The 17,500-nt window shown below is 36.5% G+C and overlaps 1 protein-coding gene and 1 long non-coding RNA gene across 4 annotated transcripts in view; one reads left to right on the forward strand and one right to left on the reverse strand.

The window, feature by feature from the left end:
- The window catches only part of LOC109516813 (glutamate receptor ionotropic, kainate 2-like), a 72,401-nt gene that overhangs the window by 51,267 nt on the left and 3,634 nt on the right, over positions 1–17,500 (reverse strand). The gene's annotated exons all lie outside the window — the stretch shown is intronic.
- LOC109516817 (uncharacterized) lies at positions 6,503–10,907 on the forward strand. Its single transcript, XR_002168419.1, has 2 exons — positions 6,503–6,670; positions 10,087–10,907. It is a non-coding gene; the product is annotated as an uncharacterized LOC109516817 (long non-coding RNA).

Genomic DNA, 17,500 nt, shown 5'->3' on the forward strand with positions numbered 1-17,500 from the left:
GTGTGTGTGAGCGATAGAGCCACCATCAGAGTTACGGGTGTGAATAATGGCGCAAATGAAAGCTCGGCGTGAGTTAATGCGAGATAATCACCCTTTGGGAGAAAACAGGCCTGCCGATTTGAGTGTTTCACTATGTTTGTGTATGAGCTCTCCTGTTCTCTAGAGCAAGCAAGCGTGTGTGTCCATGTGTGTGTATGTGTGTGAGCGCCAAAGAGTGAGAGGCGAGTGGAAATGAAAGTGCTGCGTGGGAGGGTGTTTTTTATATGTGTGCTTTACTCCCTTTAATATACACACGGCAAACTGAGTGCCTTGATGTGTTGCAGAGAAAATTGGTTTATTATCTTTTTTTGGGGGGGTGGGGGGTTGGGGGGTAATAGTAAACACACAATCGTAACTCTGAAGTCACATTCATTACTTTTGAATCGGAAGTAGACTTGATGCGCGGACAGCGAAGGGGAAGGTTGGCCGGTACGCGATGCATGAAAGTACAATTAGCTTTCTTTACTCAAGGATGCTGACGGAGATTGAGTCAGATATGTTGCCATGGCGACGAGCGCGTCGTCAACGCCACGGCTGAGAGGTAGCGGCGCTTTGCGAGCGCGAGCGGCTGATTGGTAGAGGAAGGACGCCGAGATAGTGCGGATGGGCCTGTCTCCGACTGCCTGTGTGACTAATGACCGGCGGTGTAGCTGCGGGATGGTGGCGGGGCCCCGCGCTGCCATGGCAACCGGCGAGCAAAAGCGTCGTTAGGCTAAGTGGCCCAGGTGAGTGCATGCAGACTCTCAGTCAGGCCGTAAAAGCCCCTCGACCGTCACCTATTTCGGTTTTGGTGGGGTCACACTATGTGATGGAACCCCGTTTCCCATGTAAATTCCCAGAGGGAACGCTTCCCGTATGTTTGCCTGTAAATGCGACATGATGCATGAAAGCCACTCCCGCTCATTAATCTGCCGCTTCCGTTGCAATGGACTGACCTTCAAATATTACACTGGAAGACCAACTACAAGTGTGACCAAGACAATGCCGACATCACCCAGTTTGGAGAATGTCAGTGTGTAGGAATAAACATATTAAATCAAGCCTTTTTTTTTAAGTTAGTTAGGGCTTGTGCAACTCTCGAAATGGCAGCGAAGTCTTTAAAAGTACCCTTTCCAGGAATAATCACCAATTACTCATTCCTTTACAATTCTGTCGAATGTGCGAAAGCGAGCGATCGATCACGTTTTGAAGCAAATGGGGCAAAATGGAGTGCAATACTGTTGAATTATTCTCAACACATTTTTTTATGTCGACGGCATGACATCAGTAATGGCCTCCGTCTCCTTTCATGACTCCTATTAGCAGACATATTTGGCGGAATACAGTGAAACGCCTTTTGATCGATTATTTTGATGAAAGTAAATGACCATTTAAAAATCTGTTGTTGTTTTAAGAAATAGTTTTACCCTTCCCATCTGCTTTCAACACATTTGAAACATATTTGACTGCCCACAAAAAAATAAATTGCAAGGATCAAATGGATTAAAAAAAAAAAGGTATCTATTTTCGCGTCCTTCCGTGCATGTCGCTTTAAGAGGCAGGGCAGTGTGGAGAATTTTCATTACAATAAAAACCCTTTTTGATTTTATTCAAAGCATTCAAAAATTAAATAATGGAAACAAATCAAGTTGTCAAGGTGTCACCATGTGCTCAAAAAAAATAAAATAAAAAAATACCCCCAACATTGAACCACGGCCAGCATTACGATAAGTGAGCAGAATGGTTTTGAGAGAGCACACAATCCCTTCCCTGTCAGTCCCGAGCATTTTGACACCGAGCTCAACTGTCCCCTGACACTCGGGGCCGCTAAGCCTCCAGCTGACTCAGACACTTGAAGTGACGCACGCGAGCACACACAATCACGCGCTGGCACCGTTGAGCCTAAACCGAGCTGTCAGCCACAAAACAAGCCAGGCTGGGGAAAAGGGGAGCGTTGCAAGGCCACACCTGTGGCGCTCGCTGCAACTTTCACAACACTCCGTCTCGGAATGCAACAAAAGTACAAATGCTTTGTTACGTGGACTTGTCAAAGTACCGTGTTTTCCGCGCGATAAGGCGCTTCGGAGTATCAGGCGCACCTTCAATGAATGGCATATTTTAAAACTGTTTTCACATGTAGGGCGCACCGCATGATAAGGCGCATAGAATAGAAGCTACAATCGCGGTTGCGTTATGCCTCCACTAGATGGAGCTATGTTAAAGGGAATACAATACAATACAGCTTTATTTATATTGAGCTTTCACAACTCTGCGCATCTAGAAAGTGAATTATGATAGAAGGGAACCTTTACCGTCATATTTTTTACACAAGGCTGCCTGAATTCTCACTCAGGAGGTCCAGAACAAGTCAGCCTTTTTTTTTGCCAAACGGTCCATCTCATCAATTTCCTATTAGGACTGTGTGCACACTTCAATTAGAAAACGCGCTGCCAAGCTGACCCGGTTCCAACAAGAGGCACCAGTGATCGTATAACATGTATTCACGGGGAGCGCCGGCAACAGATGTGCGCGTTCTCGCCGCTCTCAATAATGTGCCAGCTAACTCCGCTAAATACGTGCTAATTTGCAAGGCCTCACAGTGGCTGCGCTCAACTACCAGCTGACATTTTGTGTGCTAATTTGTCAAGGAGGGAGCCCTTTTGGTGCTAATTGTGCCAAATTGTGAGTACACTTCTACGGGCCCCCGCGTGCCAGACTCTCAAATGACTTCATGTCCGCTCGCAAGCTCTTCTCTGCACTCATTTGCGAATGTCGCTGAATAATAAAACAGCAAAGATGAAGAGGACGCACACACATGCACACAAACGCAACTGTTCTTAAAGACGGAAAACACCACCAGCGCAACGTGCTAGTTATTGGTACCAATACTTTATGTCGGTATGGGCACTTGCACAAATGCGCTGATACTCCAACAGCCGATACTCATTCACCAGCATCACGTATACCTTCCAAATAAGAGCGATGTCAGCCCACTTTTAGGTGACCGTAAATATTGCTCTGCATAATGGATGATAAACTTTTTGATTTGTGTATTTTTTTTTTAATTCAGGTTCTTTAATTCAGTTTTCAAGCAGGTGTGTTTGTTTTATTTTTCGAAAAATGCGTCATTTTAGTTTTGTGTTTATTAGTTTTATAGTAGTATTATTTTAAATATTTAGAGTATTTGTTGAGTGATAGATGAAAAATAAAAGGTCATTATGCATTTTCCAATACAGCAACACTGAAATAAACATTTAAAATGAATCCCGAAAGCGGATTTAAGATATTTATTGACAAAGATGAAAATGAAGGACATTTTTGATTAAATTATGATTGGAATAAATGCACTTAGCTTTCATTTTTTAAAAAGCATTTTCATTGTCATTTAATTGCGTGAAGAAAATGTTTAACCTCCCCATTTTAGTTTTACTTATTTATATTTCTTTAACTATGATAACCTTGGCAAGCATCAAGAATTAGGTGCGCATATTCTAGTCATGTTTTGAATTTCGCGTTTTGCTTTCAAAACAGCTTTGGTTAATTACTATGGTGCTCGCCCGTGATCTGCGTGGCCTTTAAATTGACATTTTGCAGGCAGACACTTTTTCCGCATTGAACTACTTGGCAATTTGGTCAGTTTCATTGTATTTTCATTCTTTCAAAGTTGCTATTTTTCACCCGTTTGACCCTGGCTGGCTGGCGGGTTCATTGAGGCTGACATTTACGTTTGCATTGGCAGTCGCTTGGCGGCTCCGTGCGGTGTGTTTAGGGACACCTCGTAAATGTAGGGTGAAAGTCTTCTTTCTGTTGGTAAGGATTGAAAGAGGACTGCAAAGAGAGATGACATTTGTGCCGGAGTCCTTCGGCAAAGCACACATATGCAATCACATAGTTGCAGCGATTGCTTTTGAGTTCCTTTTACATAACACTTGGCCACATGACCGAATTCCAACGCCACCTATACCACGATCTTCACCACGATCTATTACTTTGAGTGAGATATGAACATGAACAAAAACGAAATACCGTATTTTCCGCGCTGGTGCGCCTTATAATCCGATGCGCCTTATATATACATCAATATTCTGATTTCTTGGACGTAGTATTTTAAATTTTTCTGCCGAGCGCTTTGTTCCAGCTGCAGCAGTTGTGAAAGCTCAATACAAATAAAGCTGTATTGTATTGTATTGTATTCCCTTTAGCGTTGCTCCATCTATGGTTGCATACCGCAACCGTAGCCACTACTGTAGCTTCGATTCTATGCGTCTTATAACGCGGTGCGCCCGATATATGAAAACCTTTTTAAAATAGGCCATTTATTGAAGGTGCGCCTTATACTCTGAAGCGCCGCGGAAAATACGGTAATACGCTCAAGGATTAGTAAAGTATAGTGTGGTGTGTCTTGCAAGGATTTTCATTCGTGCAAATGACACATAACAAACCAGCATACAAGCACTTCATGATCGGCAAGATAAAGCACTTATTACAGTCGGGATTTTTATTCTTTTTTTTGTAAGTGCTTTTCCAGGACAGAACATAATCAAGGCCTGTGAAACCATTTTTTTTGTTGTAAATTTGGCTTATTTCATGCAGGTCCAAGTACAGAATATCCAAAAGAAGTCAAAATAAATCCCAAACCAAGGGCAGGACCCCCATCGCCAATGAAAGAAGGCAAAGAGTGCAGGGGAATGAAAGTGGGATGATTGAATATGGAGCAGGCGAGGGGATTTTGGAAAAGTCGGCATGAGAAAGAGAAGGACCGGGGAGAGGTGAGCGCGTATTGTAGCGTGTAACATTCCATGTATAAAAATGAGAATTGCCAATACTGTAGCCTCCAGGTTGGAAAGTTCAAGAACATATCCTCGTAAGAAATGCCACGCTCGCAGTGGTGAGACGCCAAAGCAGGACAAAAAAATAATTGGAGGTTCCGATTCACGGGCCGGAAGCGAATGGATACCAAAGTTAGCATAATGTTGACACTTAAAACCATTTCTTTCAGTGGCCCCCGTGTCTTATCAAACGGCCGCATATGGCGCAAACACACGCGCTCGGCGAATAGAGTCTGTTTCCTGACGGCCTCCGCAGGTGACAGATGGCGACCCCGCAGCACGGCTCGCTTTTAATCAAGAGCGATATGCTAATTATCCACTGCATGCGGAGAGAGCGGCGAGTCAGTCCATCCTTGGCAACGTTGTTTTTAAATTTCTTTTTTGAATGGTGATTTCGCTGGATTTCATGGGCCGCCGTCCGTCCCTGCCGTTATGACGCAATCGGGGCGTGATGGGAGTATTTCCGGTCACGCGAACCCGGGATATAACTTAAATTTGTCGTGTTGTCATTAAATGATTTGCACCAGCTTTTTTTCTTTTTTTTTTTAAGTCATTATGCTGACAGAAAAAGACAATAATCAAGTTTTATTATGAATTATTATTAGGAGTGTTCCAAATTTCTGATCAGGGTTTTATGCCGCCGATTCCCATACCGATCATCCCTGAGCGAGATCAGCCAATCCCAATCACATGGATTAGCGGCACATTTTTTTTCAGTTTAGAGCTGCTCACTCGTGATTATTTGAATAATTAATGAACCTGTCTCATCTCTTTGTGAAAACATTTTAATAATTAACAATGACTTTTTTTTTGTTGATTTCATTTGCATTACTCACTCTTCAATTTTCATTTACGGCGATAAAAAGGTTGGTTGTTTTTTTTTTTGGATTTAACTTCTCATTTCACTTCCATTTGTTCCAATGAAGGAAAGAAAAAAACTTACAATGCATTCATTATGAATTCCGTTTCATTTATTTAAACATTTCAAGGAAATCTATTTATTTTATTTCTTTGACTTTAATAACCAATATCAACTTTAATGGGAATTTTAAACAACCCACATTTTTTTATCCAATCATCACATCGTTATTTTTACATCTCTCTTTCTCTCCCTGTCTGTCTATCATTTTAACCTCGTTCAACCATTTAGCAGAGAGGTAACAAAAAAAAAATCCATTATTGTTGCAATTAAGTGCCACACTATCGTTGGCTGCTCCTTTTCCTTTATTCTAATTCGCACTCTTCCCCTGCTCATCAACCCGTCCATGTTCTGCTCTCCTCTGCATTGTAAAACGAACAAAATGGCTGTAAAATTACACTTACTTTCTTGTCGAGAGGCAGATGTTATCCACCAGCAGAGCCAAGAGGTCACAAATTAATTCAGGTCGAAGCTCTTTAATGCTCACAGCTGGTTTGGACTAAAGGGAGGCGGGAGTCAATTTTACAAGGGGGTTCATCCTTACGTTTGAATAACCTTGTTACTGAAATATAAACGGTAATGCGTACGCACTCACTTTACAAGGCGCAGCTCACTTTGATTGACACTTTCAGAAAAGTATGGAGTGCATAATTTGTTTCGCCCTGTGCTGAGTGGCTCATAGTGAAAGCAAAATAAGGGGAAGCAACGGTTTCGAAACAGCTCTCCGGATGATACAGTGCTCCCCGCAACTAGGCACGCAGGCGACACAAGGTAATCATGGCAGCGAGTACAAAGACGTGAGGGGAGGAGGCGAAACAAAGAAGGCGCACAGACAAAGGACAGTGAAGGACAAAAAAACAAAAACAAGGAGGAAGAAGAAGAACACCTTGGAGGCGAGAGGCAAGTAAGTCCAGTACATTGTAGGAAGTTATCTTGCAGCACTTAAGAAGTGAAGCAATGGAGGAATGAAAAACATCAATAGATGGACTGCAGGGGGTTGATACAGTATCGACTTTAGATGTAAGGAAAGTAAACACGCAAGTTTGCCAACGCTGAAGATATACTGTCAGTTCGCATCTGGAAAACTTTTGAGTCAAGCTACTTTGGATCTCAAGGCACGACTGTACCTGCAGAAATTTTTTTTTGTTTATTTGTTTGTTTGTGCGGAGCAGCTTTGCTAATCAATGACTTTGCTTGATCTAAAAAATGGGCACCGATAATTTCTACTGTACTTTAATTTACGTCCAATTTCAAAGTCTAGTTTGCCCTTCACACCTCAAATAAACAACGACCCCCCCCCGCCCCCTGCCAAAAAAAGCACAAAAAAATTTAAAAATAACATTTTGCAGTCTGGTTTCCACACCTCTGTCCAAAGTATTATAATTTCAGGCATTTACGCCGTCTCAAAAAGCTCGACTTCACACTGTGTCAACAGGTGATGTCCAAAGTCTGAGTAAGCTGTCAGAAGAAATCACCCCCACCTCCCAAAAATAAATATCAAACGGTTCACTGAAGAGAGAAGGGGGGGATGGGTGAGGCAGGAAGAAAAATTAAAACAAAGATTAAAACAACACACACACAAAGGGGTTCAAGGAAGGCAGATTAACGCGACTCAATTAAAAAGACAGAATGGACGGCCCACTAGCTGAACAGATACCTAGACGCACACACTCCTTTCCACATCTTCCAGCCCGAGGGCAGGAAATTGTCAGTTCCTTCGTGCTGTAGTTATCAGGCCACAGAGCAGGCTGCACGCAATACCTGACAAACACAACTACAGGTTCAAGTCGATAAGCTGCACTTTGCTGCAAAGGTGTGTCCATTTCTCATTCTTTGGCACAACAAAAGGCCAATTGCGGCAAGGCAACCCGCAGCAGCGAGGGGTGAACAGAAATGAAAGTCACAGGCACCGATTTAACGGAGGGGAAATAAGCCACAGGCTAATGGATTCCAAAGGAAAAGGAGGATAAACGGAAACAGTGAAATTGGTGGAAAATTAAAGATTTTTTTTTTATTTATTTTTTTTAGATCATGCGTCTCACGTTGGTTATCACCCCGCTGAGTGGGAAACGTAGAGCTTTTTGTTTTAAAAATAAAAAAGGAAAGACGAGTAGACAGCCGCCGTTTGGCAGATTAAATTCAACACGTTTTCGCCCAATTCCAAAACTGATCAGGCGTGATGGGAAAATCAAATCAAGCGCGTGCCTGACATGCGCGCTGATGGGAGGACTGAAGAAGCATACTGAATTTCAAAAAACAAAACAAAAAAGAGAGATCATGCCGGTAATAGCTTCACAATCAGTAAAGATTAAACAGTTGTTAAAGGGTCACGTTTGTGACTAAAACTTTCAGTAGATTGAAGACTTTGGATATATTGGGTTACCTCTCTTGTATCCCTGAGTTCTGTGATTAGAACGTAAATGGAGTGCGCATTCTGCACATTAAATTGCGACGTTAAAGAACCGATCATAAAAGCGGACATCCTACTTGACATTGGATCGTGAATGGTGGATAAAAGGCAGCGCTATTGATTGAATGCAGATGACGTAAGCCAATCTGCCTGAATCGTTGCTCCTCCCGTGTCCTTGGTTCCCTATTCAAGCAGGTTGTGCAGTCAAATTCGCATTTCCTTCTGTGCGCTGGCAAAAGATGAAGGTGAAACTCGCTCGCGGCTAGCGTCATAGCAACAGGGCATGTGGGCTTTTTACCCAATTACTTGACCTCCGCAGCTTCGATGCTTTCATTTACAGTATGATGCCTTTTCCTGTTTTCTTGGCTTCGAAGTCACATAAATTGCCTCGGTGTGGCGGGGGCCGCCCTCTAAGTAAGGTGGAGACGGGGGGGTTGCAATGACGTCTCCGACGAGAGGCAATCACCTCTTCGGTTTATTCATCACAAAGCAAGTGTACGGTAAACATTTAGCCTGGCGGCAATTAGCACTATTGGCGGCGGTCACAATGAACCATTGTTCAGCCATGTTTGTTTCCCCTCCTTCAAGCAGTAATCATATAAGTTTAATTACCACGGAGGAACTACGGGTCCCTTGTGTACTCACTGGAAATCACAGCGATGGAAACCTGACAGCGGTGGCCGTTCTTCCCTGCTATCCTAAACACGATAAGAAACACTGACCTCCATTGACAAAACTTTTAATATTCGATCCATGAAACATGAAAATAGTAAAGAGCAGTCAACGGGACAATCAGCAATGCATTGCAACGGCTGACTGGTGACTCGGCATGCTGGAAATGACGTTACTTGCTGGAGATTGCCGAATAAAAGCATTTTCATTGTTAGCGCGTTGCTATGGGTGGGTTGTGTTAAAAAAAAAATAATAATAATAACCAAAGTATGCTTGAAATAGTTAGCCCTCAGTATTGCTCAAAAATGGGAGGCTAACTTTACTTCACACCTGACCTTTAACTACACTGACGCTAGCCGCTAAAGAAATGTAGCAAGCTAAGCCAACGCAAAATGCTAAAAGTAGCTAAATTGCATTACAGCAACAGTACCTACCTCAATCGCATTTATCCTCTCAATTCCTTTCTCTCTCTCTCTCTCTCTCTCTCTCTCTCTCTCTCTCTCACACACACACACACACACACACACACACACACACACACACACACACACACACAGTTTTATTCTATTGCTGCCAAAAACAAGGTGCTACCTTGTGCTATGTTAGCTGTTAGCTCTTCTGTAAAACTCCGGAGTCTAGATCAGAAACCAAAGTTGCTGCTGCTCGTGGGCAGCCCACAACATGCGCCCCGTTTTTAATCCAATCCCTCACGCTTGCGCCTTCTTCACTGTCTTCGCGTTCTCACAGATGGTAACCTGTGATAGATGCACACAAGCGGCGCCATCCGGGACTTGGCGCCGTTAACTTGCCGCAGCTGCCAGGGTTTTTTTTTTCTCTCTTTCTTTCCATTTTCCTCTTAGCAATACAAACATTGATTTTTTTTTTTTTCTTCGTCTTCTGATTCCTAATGTCTCACAGTCGGGTGGAAGTGGAGACAGCCAAATGTGCCATGATTCAATATAGAGATTCACCCAAGCTTGGGTCACAGGAACTCAATCTGCTCAAAATACACAGCTAGCACAGTTTTACTTCACAATAATTGAATGGACCGTCCATTGTAGTTTGTTGTTATTATTATTATTATGCAGTGTCTTATCATGGATTTTGGTTAGGTTTTTTTCTGAATCATAACCGGCAATGTGGGACAACTGCACCACAGCAAACCGACCTTCCTGTTCTTTCTTTTTGTACTTGCTCCAACTGAACATGCTCTCCTCTGGCTTTCTCTTTCCTTTCAGCCCAGCGTGACATCAAATCCCCCCCCCATGCTCATCTTCCCCGGGTTGGAGCGTGGAGCTGGACAGATCCACGTGTCCTGCGTTTCCTTCCATGTGAGTGATCTCAGCTTTGACCTTCACTCAGCGCTGAGCTGAACGGGCGAGGAAGCAAGAAATGCAAGCACGGGGCTCCTCTCGAGGGGCAAGCTCTCTCAGAACAATCGCATACATAACCCCTCACCCGGCAGGGAAACACTTGAGTCGCGACCACCTCAAGTGAAAGGTTAGCGGGAAAAAAAATAAAACGTTTTGGGGGTTGGGTTGATTGGATTAGACCGTAAAAAGTGAGCCTCAATGCCAATGGTGAATACAAACAACGTATAAACATGTCTTTAGTGATGATTCCCATTTGGAAGTCTGTACCATGAATCTGTCATCAATGCACCGTTTGAGGCAAAACCTTCAAAGACGGTAAACACATTTTTAGAAATCCATCCAGATCATATCCGCCGCTTCAGGTCCATGTGCGCTGCTGCATGCTAATGTCAGCGCAATCTCCTCTTTGTTCTTGAAACCCACAGTAGATATTTTTAAACCGTGGAAATCATTTGCCAGCAGAGAGGAGATGGTTTCATATTTCTATAAGCTACGCCACGCAGGGCCAAGTGACACATGAATATTCTAAGCAGCTTTGTGCCTCTTTAAATGTATTTGCGCTGAATGTGCTGGCAGTGGGCCCGGGCCGTGGCTGGGGCGCCGGGTGTTATCTCTAATTCTTGCAATCCTAAACTAAACTCCGCCATGGTGATAATTCAGCCTGGCACAAAGCAAAAAAAAAAAAAGCTGAGTTAATTAACTCCAACTACTCCCCTTGCATTTGCTTCTCTTTCACTTTGCATGTCCTCGGAACACCCTAAATTTCTCACAGTGGCCACGGGACCCCCCCCACCCCACTCTCCCTTGTCCACTGCGTGTTACAGACTCAGCTGGACACAGCTCTGCTCGCATTTCCGCTAAACAATATCACAACGCGCATCATACAAGCGGTCTTTCTTTTTGTCAGGAAAAAGGTAAGCCGTTTTCAACTCAAAAGAAAAACTTTTAATGTAGTTATGAAGTGGATGTTTCATCGTCCTTGCGTGCTCAATGATCGATCATTTGCAACACCGATCAATGTTTTTGCCGATGTTCTGTCACGTTACAGACCCAACTTGTCACTGAATTGTACTCAGTTCAAGTTTGTACATTTTCTGCCCTGACAGATGCTAAAAATAAAAATGTACATTGTTTAAAATCCCCGGGGAAGTGCATGCAGCCACGATTATGCTATTAGTTAATGGTGACACAATTGGAGCAGCACGCATTATGCCTCTGGACCGTACGTTTGGTCTGGCTATGGCCGCCGATGCTAACATTAGCTTGATTGCGAGGTTAGTTTTGGACGCTACAGTGTTACACTCCGCAGTGTTTTTTTACTGTTGCCCCATATAACGACAAATAAGTTGACAATATGTCTAACAAATGTGTTTTCATTAGTTTAAATGTGTTTGGGGGGGCGGGGGGGAGGGAGTAAATGGAGGAAACTTTCACTCATCATCGGAATAAAAGAAACATCTCAATGTTGATTTTCTGTCTTTTTCTCATCTTCCAGAGGCATTTTATGAATAACAAAAGTAACTAAAGTGAAATTTGATCACATTTTCCACTGTGATTCGTTTTTTTAATGTGAATGAATAAATGAGCTCCGTTCGTATTTGCTCACCGGTAAGCTGCCGCGTGACGCCACTCCTTGCCGCATTCCGCCTCATTTCACTCTTACAAGCCCAAAAAACGAAGCGAACGGTTATGACGGCGCCCTATCCAAAGTGGCCGTTTTCCAGGAAGTGGCTAAATATTTACTTGAGCGGCTCTGAGACGTCCTTGCTGTATCCATGACTACAACATCCCGTTTAATGCCCTCCGTAGGCACGAGTGAGTAGGATATAAAGGCGCAAGTGTGTTTTATTACGCCGTGTAAAAAGCTGCAGCAGTTCCTATAAAAATGCATGTATCTTCAGCTGATGACTATAAAAGCTCGTCAAGCATTCTTTTGCGCGACAAGGTGAGGCCGCCGCTACACGAAGCAAGACAAAAGGCCACTGTTTTCTTTCATGTTCCAACACGCCCCCGTGCGCGTTTGTGAGGACAAGCGTCTGACAGGAGAACAATACTACGGGCACCGTGCGGGGCCGCCTGTCTTGGCAGAACACAACCGGGCACCGCAAGAAAACAGACAGGCCCAAGGGGAGCTGACCTCCTCGTTTCGGACGCCTTTTCTGCAGTTCTGCAGGAGCAGCTGGGATTATTTGATGACTCAGTGCATCCCAACTGGACAAGACAAACACTGGAAAAGGACCAATGATGCTCTAGAGGCTCTCGGTACATTTTCCTTATGTGATGACCCCACCCCCGTAGCTGTCATCTATTTTTGTATGGAGAGAAGACAGCACTGTATGCAAAGTAGTAAAAGCGTCACACTGTTTTTGTCCTTAACCCTTCCATGCACCAACAATGATAACCTGTAACCTGGTTACGTGAGAAACTGCCCACTGTGGTCACCGCTGTCCCCAAAAGGGTTCTTGTCAGTGCTGATGACATGAAAATATGCCGTGCTTTTATTTCGACTTCATAAAAACAGACAGTTATGGCATAAATAAAACGTCGAGACGTAAACAGTTATTGCCACATTTTTTTTGTTTGAATTCAATGAACATTGCGCTGCTCCTTCTGGTGTGTGTGTGTGCCATGGCCACCTGGGGGCAGTATAAGGCACAATTACATCAGTCGCAAGTCCAAGTGTTGCGCAAGTTAATTCTAACTGAAGTCAGTCAAGAAATTGTTTTTCACATTAATTCTCAATGAGTTTATTTTTGAAAATCATTCAGCCCTGGATAGATTGTTATCTTATTTTTCTACATGTGTTTGTGTTCAGATATCCATCACTTGAACTATACTATCTACTGTCTAATACAATTAAGTTCAACATGGCGTTACCGGTTCTCACATGACCCCTTTGGAAATTAATTAGCGGTTGTTCAAAAAAAAAAAAAAAAAAAAGGAAGAAAAAAAAAACACTAGCATCTTCAATTCAAATTGTTTTAAAATCCAATATGTTATTCAGACAAGAGTCATGGCAGTGTAAGCGAGGGGGACATGCGTGTAATTGGATATCCTCAGATCCGTATCAGGTCTTGATTACGCATTTTCTAAACTGCTTATTCCGTTCAAGGTCGCAGGGAGCTGGAGTCTCTCTCTCAGCCAATTTCATATCCTCTAACGTGGGTCTACCCGAAATCCGCTTTAGCCTTTTGGTGACACTTATTCCAAAAATAAGAAGCAGCCTCAATGAGGGCTGTTGAGAAGAATGTGAGAAAAGAAGGACAATATACAATAGAAATCTGCAAGCAGACAGTTGTCGCGAGTTGGCAAAAGGAGTTTTGTTTTTCTTCCTGTTTTCCAACATAGTCAACACTTCTTTTTATTTCTTTTATTTTTTATTTATTTTTTACACTTGGGAGACAATTAAGGAACTACAAATGAGAGATCATAGACGGCAACGCAAATTGCCTTTATATTCGGCCATTAAAATTACCGGCAAAATGTTATATTATTGTTAAATCATTTTTATCCTTGTACAACGGTTAATTTGTTTTCCCTTCAATTAGAAGGTGGAATACATCCGAACAAAATTGGAGGTTGGCCACCACCCAGTGCAGCAATGTCAGGCGCAAACAATACTTTCACACTGAACAACTGTGACATTCGTAGCTTTTCAAAGAGAATACAGAACATATGCCATTGAGTACTGTTACACTGTCAGTCCACATTCGTTGCTGCACCATTAGTGTTCAAATATCTGGTCCTGAAATTGAAACTGTTATACCACTGACAAACAGATGCTATTCGTTAACCCCTCCATAGCGTTTTACATTGTGTTAGCATTAAGCTAGCTGACCTAAAGACAGTGTGATGTGGTTGTTTTTAAATACACAACCTGTCATTCTCCTTATTTTTTTGTTTAGTTTGACAATTGACTCCAACTGGGGGTGGTATTAAATAGATTGAAGCGGCTCAGATCTTGAAAAGAAAAAATCCTAAATTGCAATGAAATTGCTAGAATTGTCATGATTAATAAATACATGGCACGACTTGGAAAAAGTCCCACAAAAATAGTTAAAAGTGCTGCATTTGAATGGATATGTGCAAGCCGGCAAATACCAATGTTCAACAGAAGCTTCCTGCCTTGCTGCCAAAAAAGCAAAGTCTCTGTCCAGGGTGCTGAAAAAAGTGTCTCACAAGCGTCAGACTTGACATTTTTTAGCAGGTTTTATGGTCTGGCACCAGAAGAGGGCCGTGGAGGAAAATGATTATCAAATTTATCCTGCAGCAAAATGTCGCTGGTGACACGAATCACCTCTTATCTGCCGTGAATATCGACTCTGATGCCTGTCTGATGGCAACCCGCGCACGGGCCACATGCTTCTCATCAAAATGCACAGGGCGACAAAAGCCAGAAAAGATCTTATCTATTGTGATTACACACATCGGCCACGACATTAGGTACACCTTACATGCTCGAAAAAACGCATTTCAGTCCGAGAATTGCTCAAAATATCATCGTGCTGCGTTTTGATTGACACTATCAGATATCTATCAATCAATTATGATTTCCACATATAATAATAGTCATGTGTCAGATTTAGTACTGTCCTGGACACTCAAAGATGCCACTACATCCCTTTTGTGCACTTCGTGACCTCATAACATGATAAGCTATCCACTGTAGTAACCGCTGTCCCTGAAAGTGTTTTATTTATATATATATATATATATATATATATATATATATATATATATATATATATATATATATATATATATATATATATATATATATATATATATATATATATATATATATATATATATATATATATATATATATATATATATATATATATATATATATATATATATATATATATATATATATATATATATATATATATATATATATATATATATATATATATATATATATATATATATATATATATATATATATATATATATATATATATATATATATATATATATATATATATATATATATATATATATATATATATATATATATATATATATATATATATATATATATATATATATATATATATATATATATATATATATATATATATATATATATATATATATATATATATATATATATATATATATATATATATATATATATATATATATATATATATATATATATATATATATATATATATATATATATATATATATATATATATATATATATATATATATATATATATATATATATATATATATATATATATATATATATATATATATATATATATATATATATATATATATATATATATATATATATATATATATATATATATATATATATATATATATATATATATATATATATATATATATATATATATATATATATATATATATATATATATATATATATATATATATATATATATATATATATATATATATATATATATATATATATATATATATATATATATATATATATATATATATATATATATATATATATATATATATATATATATATATATATATATATATATATATATATATATATATATATATATATATATATATATATATATATATATATATATATATATATATATATATATATATATATATATATATATATATATATATATATATATATATATATATATATATATATATATATATATATATATATATATATATATATATATATATATATATATATATATATATATATATATATATATATATATATATATATATATATATATATATATATATATATATATATATATATATATATATATATATATATATATATATATATATATATATATATATATATATATATATATATATATATATATATATATATATATATATATATATATATATATATATATATATATATATATATATATATATATATATATATATATATATATATATATATATATATATATATATATATATATATATATATATATATATATATATATATATATATATATATATATATATATATATATATATATATATATATATATATATATATATATATATATATATATATATATATATATATATATATATATATATATATATATATATATATATATATATATATATATATATATATATATATATATATATATATATATATATATATATATATATATATATATATATATATATATATATATATATATATATATATATATATATATATATATATATATATATATATATATATATATATATATATATATATATATATATATATATATATATATATATATATATATATATATATATATATATATATATATATATATATATATATATATATATATATATATATATATATATATATATATATATATATATATATATATATATATATATATATATATATATATATATATATATATATATATATATATATATATATATATATATATATATATATATATATATATATATATATATATATATATATATATATATATATATATATATATATATATATATATATATATATATATATATATATATATATATATATATATATATATATATATATATATATATATATATATATATATATATATATATATATATATATATATATATATATATATATATATATATATATATATATATATATATATATATATATATATATATATATATATATATATATATATATATATATATATATATATATATATATATATATATATATATATATATATATATATATATATATATATATATATATATATATATATATATATATATATATATATATATATATATATATATATATATATATATATATATATATATATATATATATATATATATATATATATATATATATATATATATATATATATATATATATATATATATATATATATATATATATATATATATATATATATATATATATATATATATATATATATATATATATATATATATATATATATATATATATATATATATATATATATATATATATATATATATATATATATATATATATATATATATATATATATATATATATATATATATATATATATATATATATATATATATATATATATATATATATATATATATATATATATATATATATATATATATATATATATATATATATATATATATATATATATATATATATATATATATATATATATATATATATATATATATATATATATATATATATATATATATATATATATATATATATATATATATATATATATATATATATATA

This window comes from Hippocampus comes, unplaced genomic scaffold, assembly GCF_001891065.2.
Source record: "Hippocampus comes isolate QL1 unplaced genomic scaffold, H_comes_QL1_v1.1 scaffold77, whole genome shotgun sequence".
Taxonomy (NCBI): domain Eukaryota; kingdom Metazoa; phylum Chordata; class Actinopteri; order Syngnathiformes; family Syngnathidae; genus Hippocampus; species Hippocampus comes.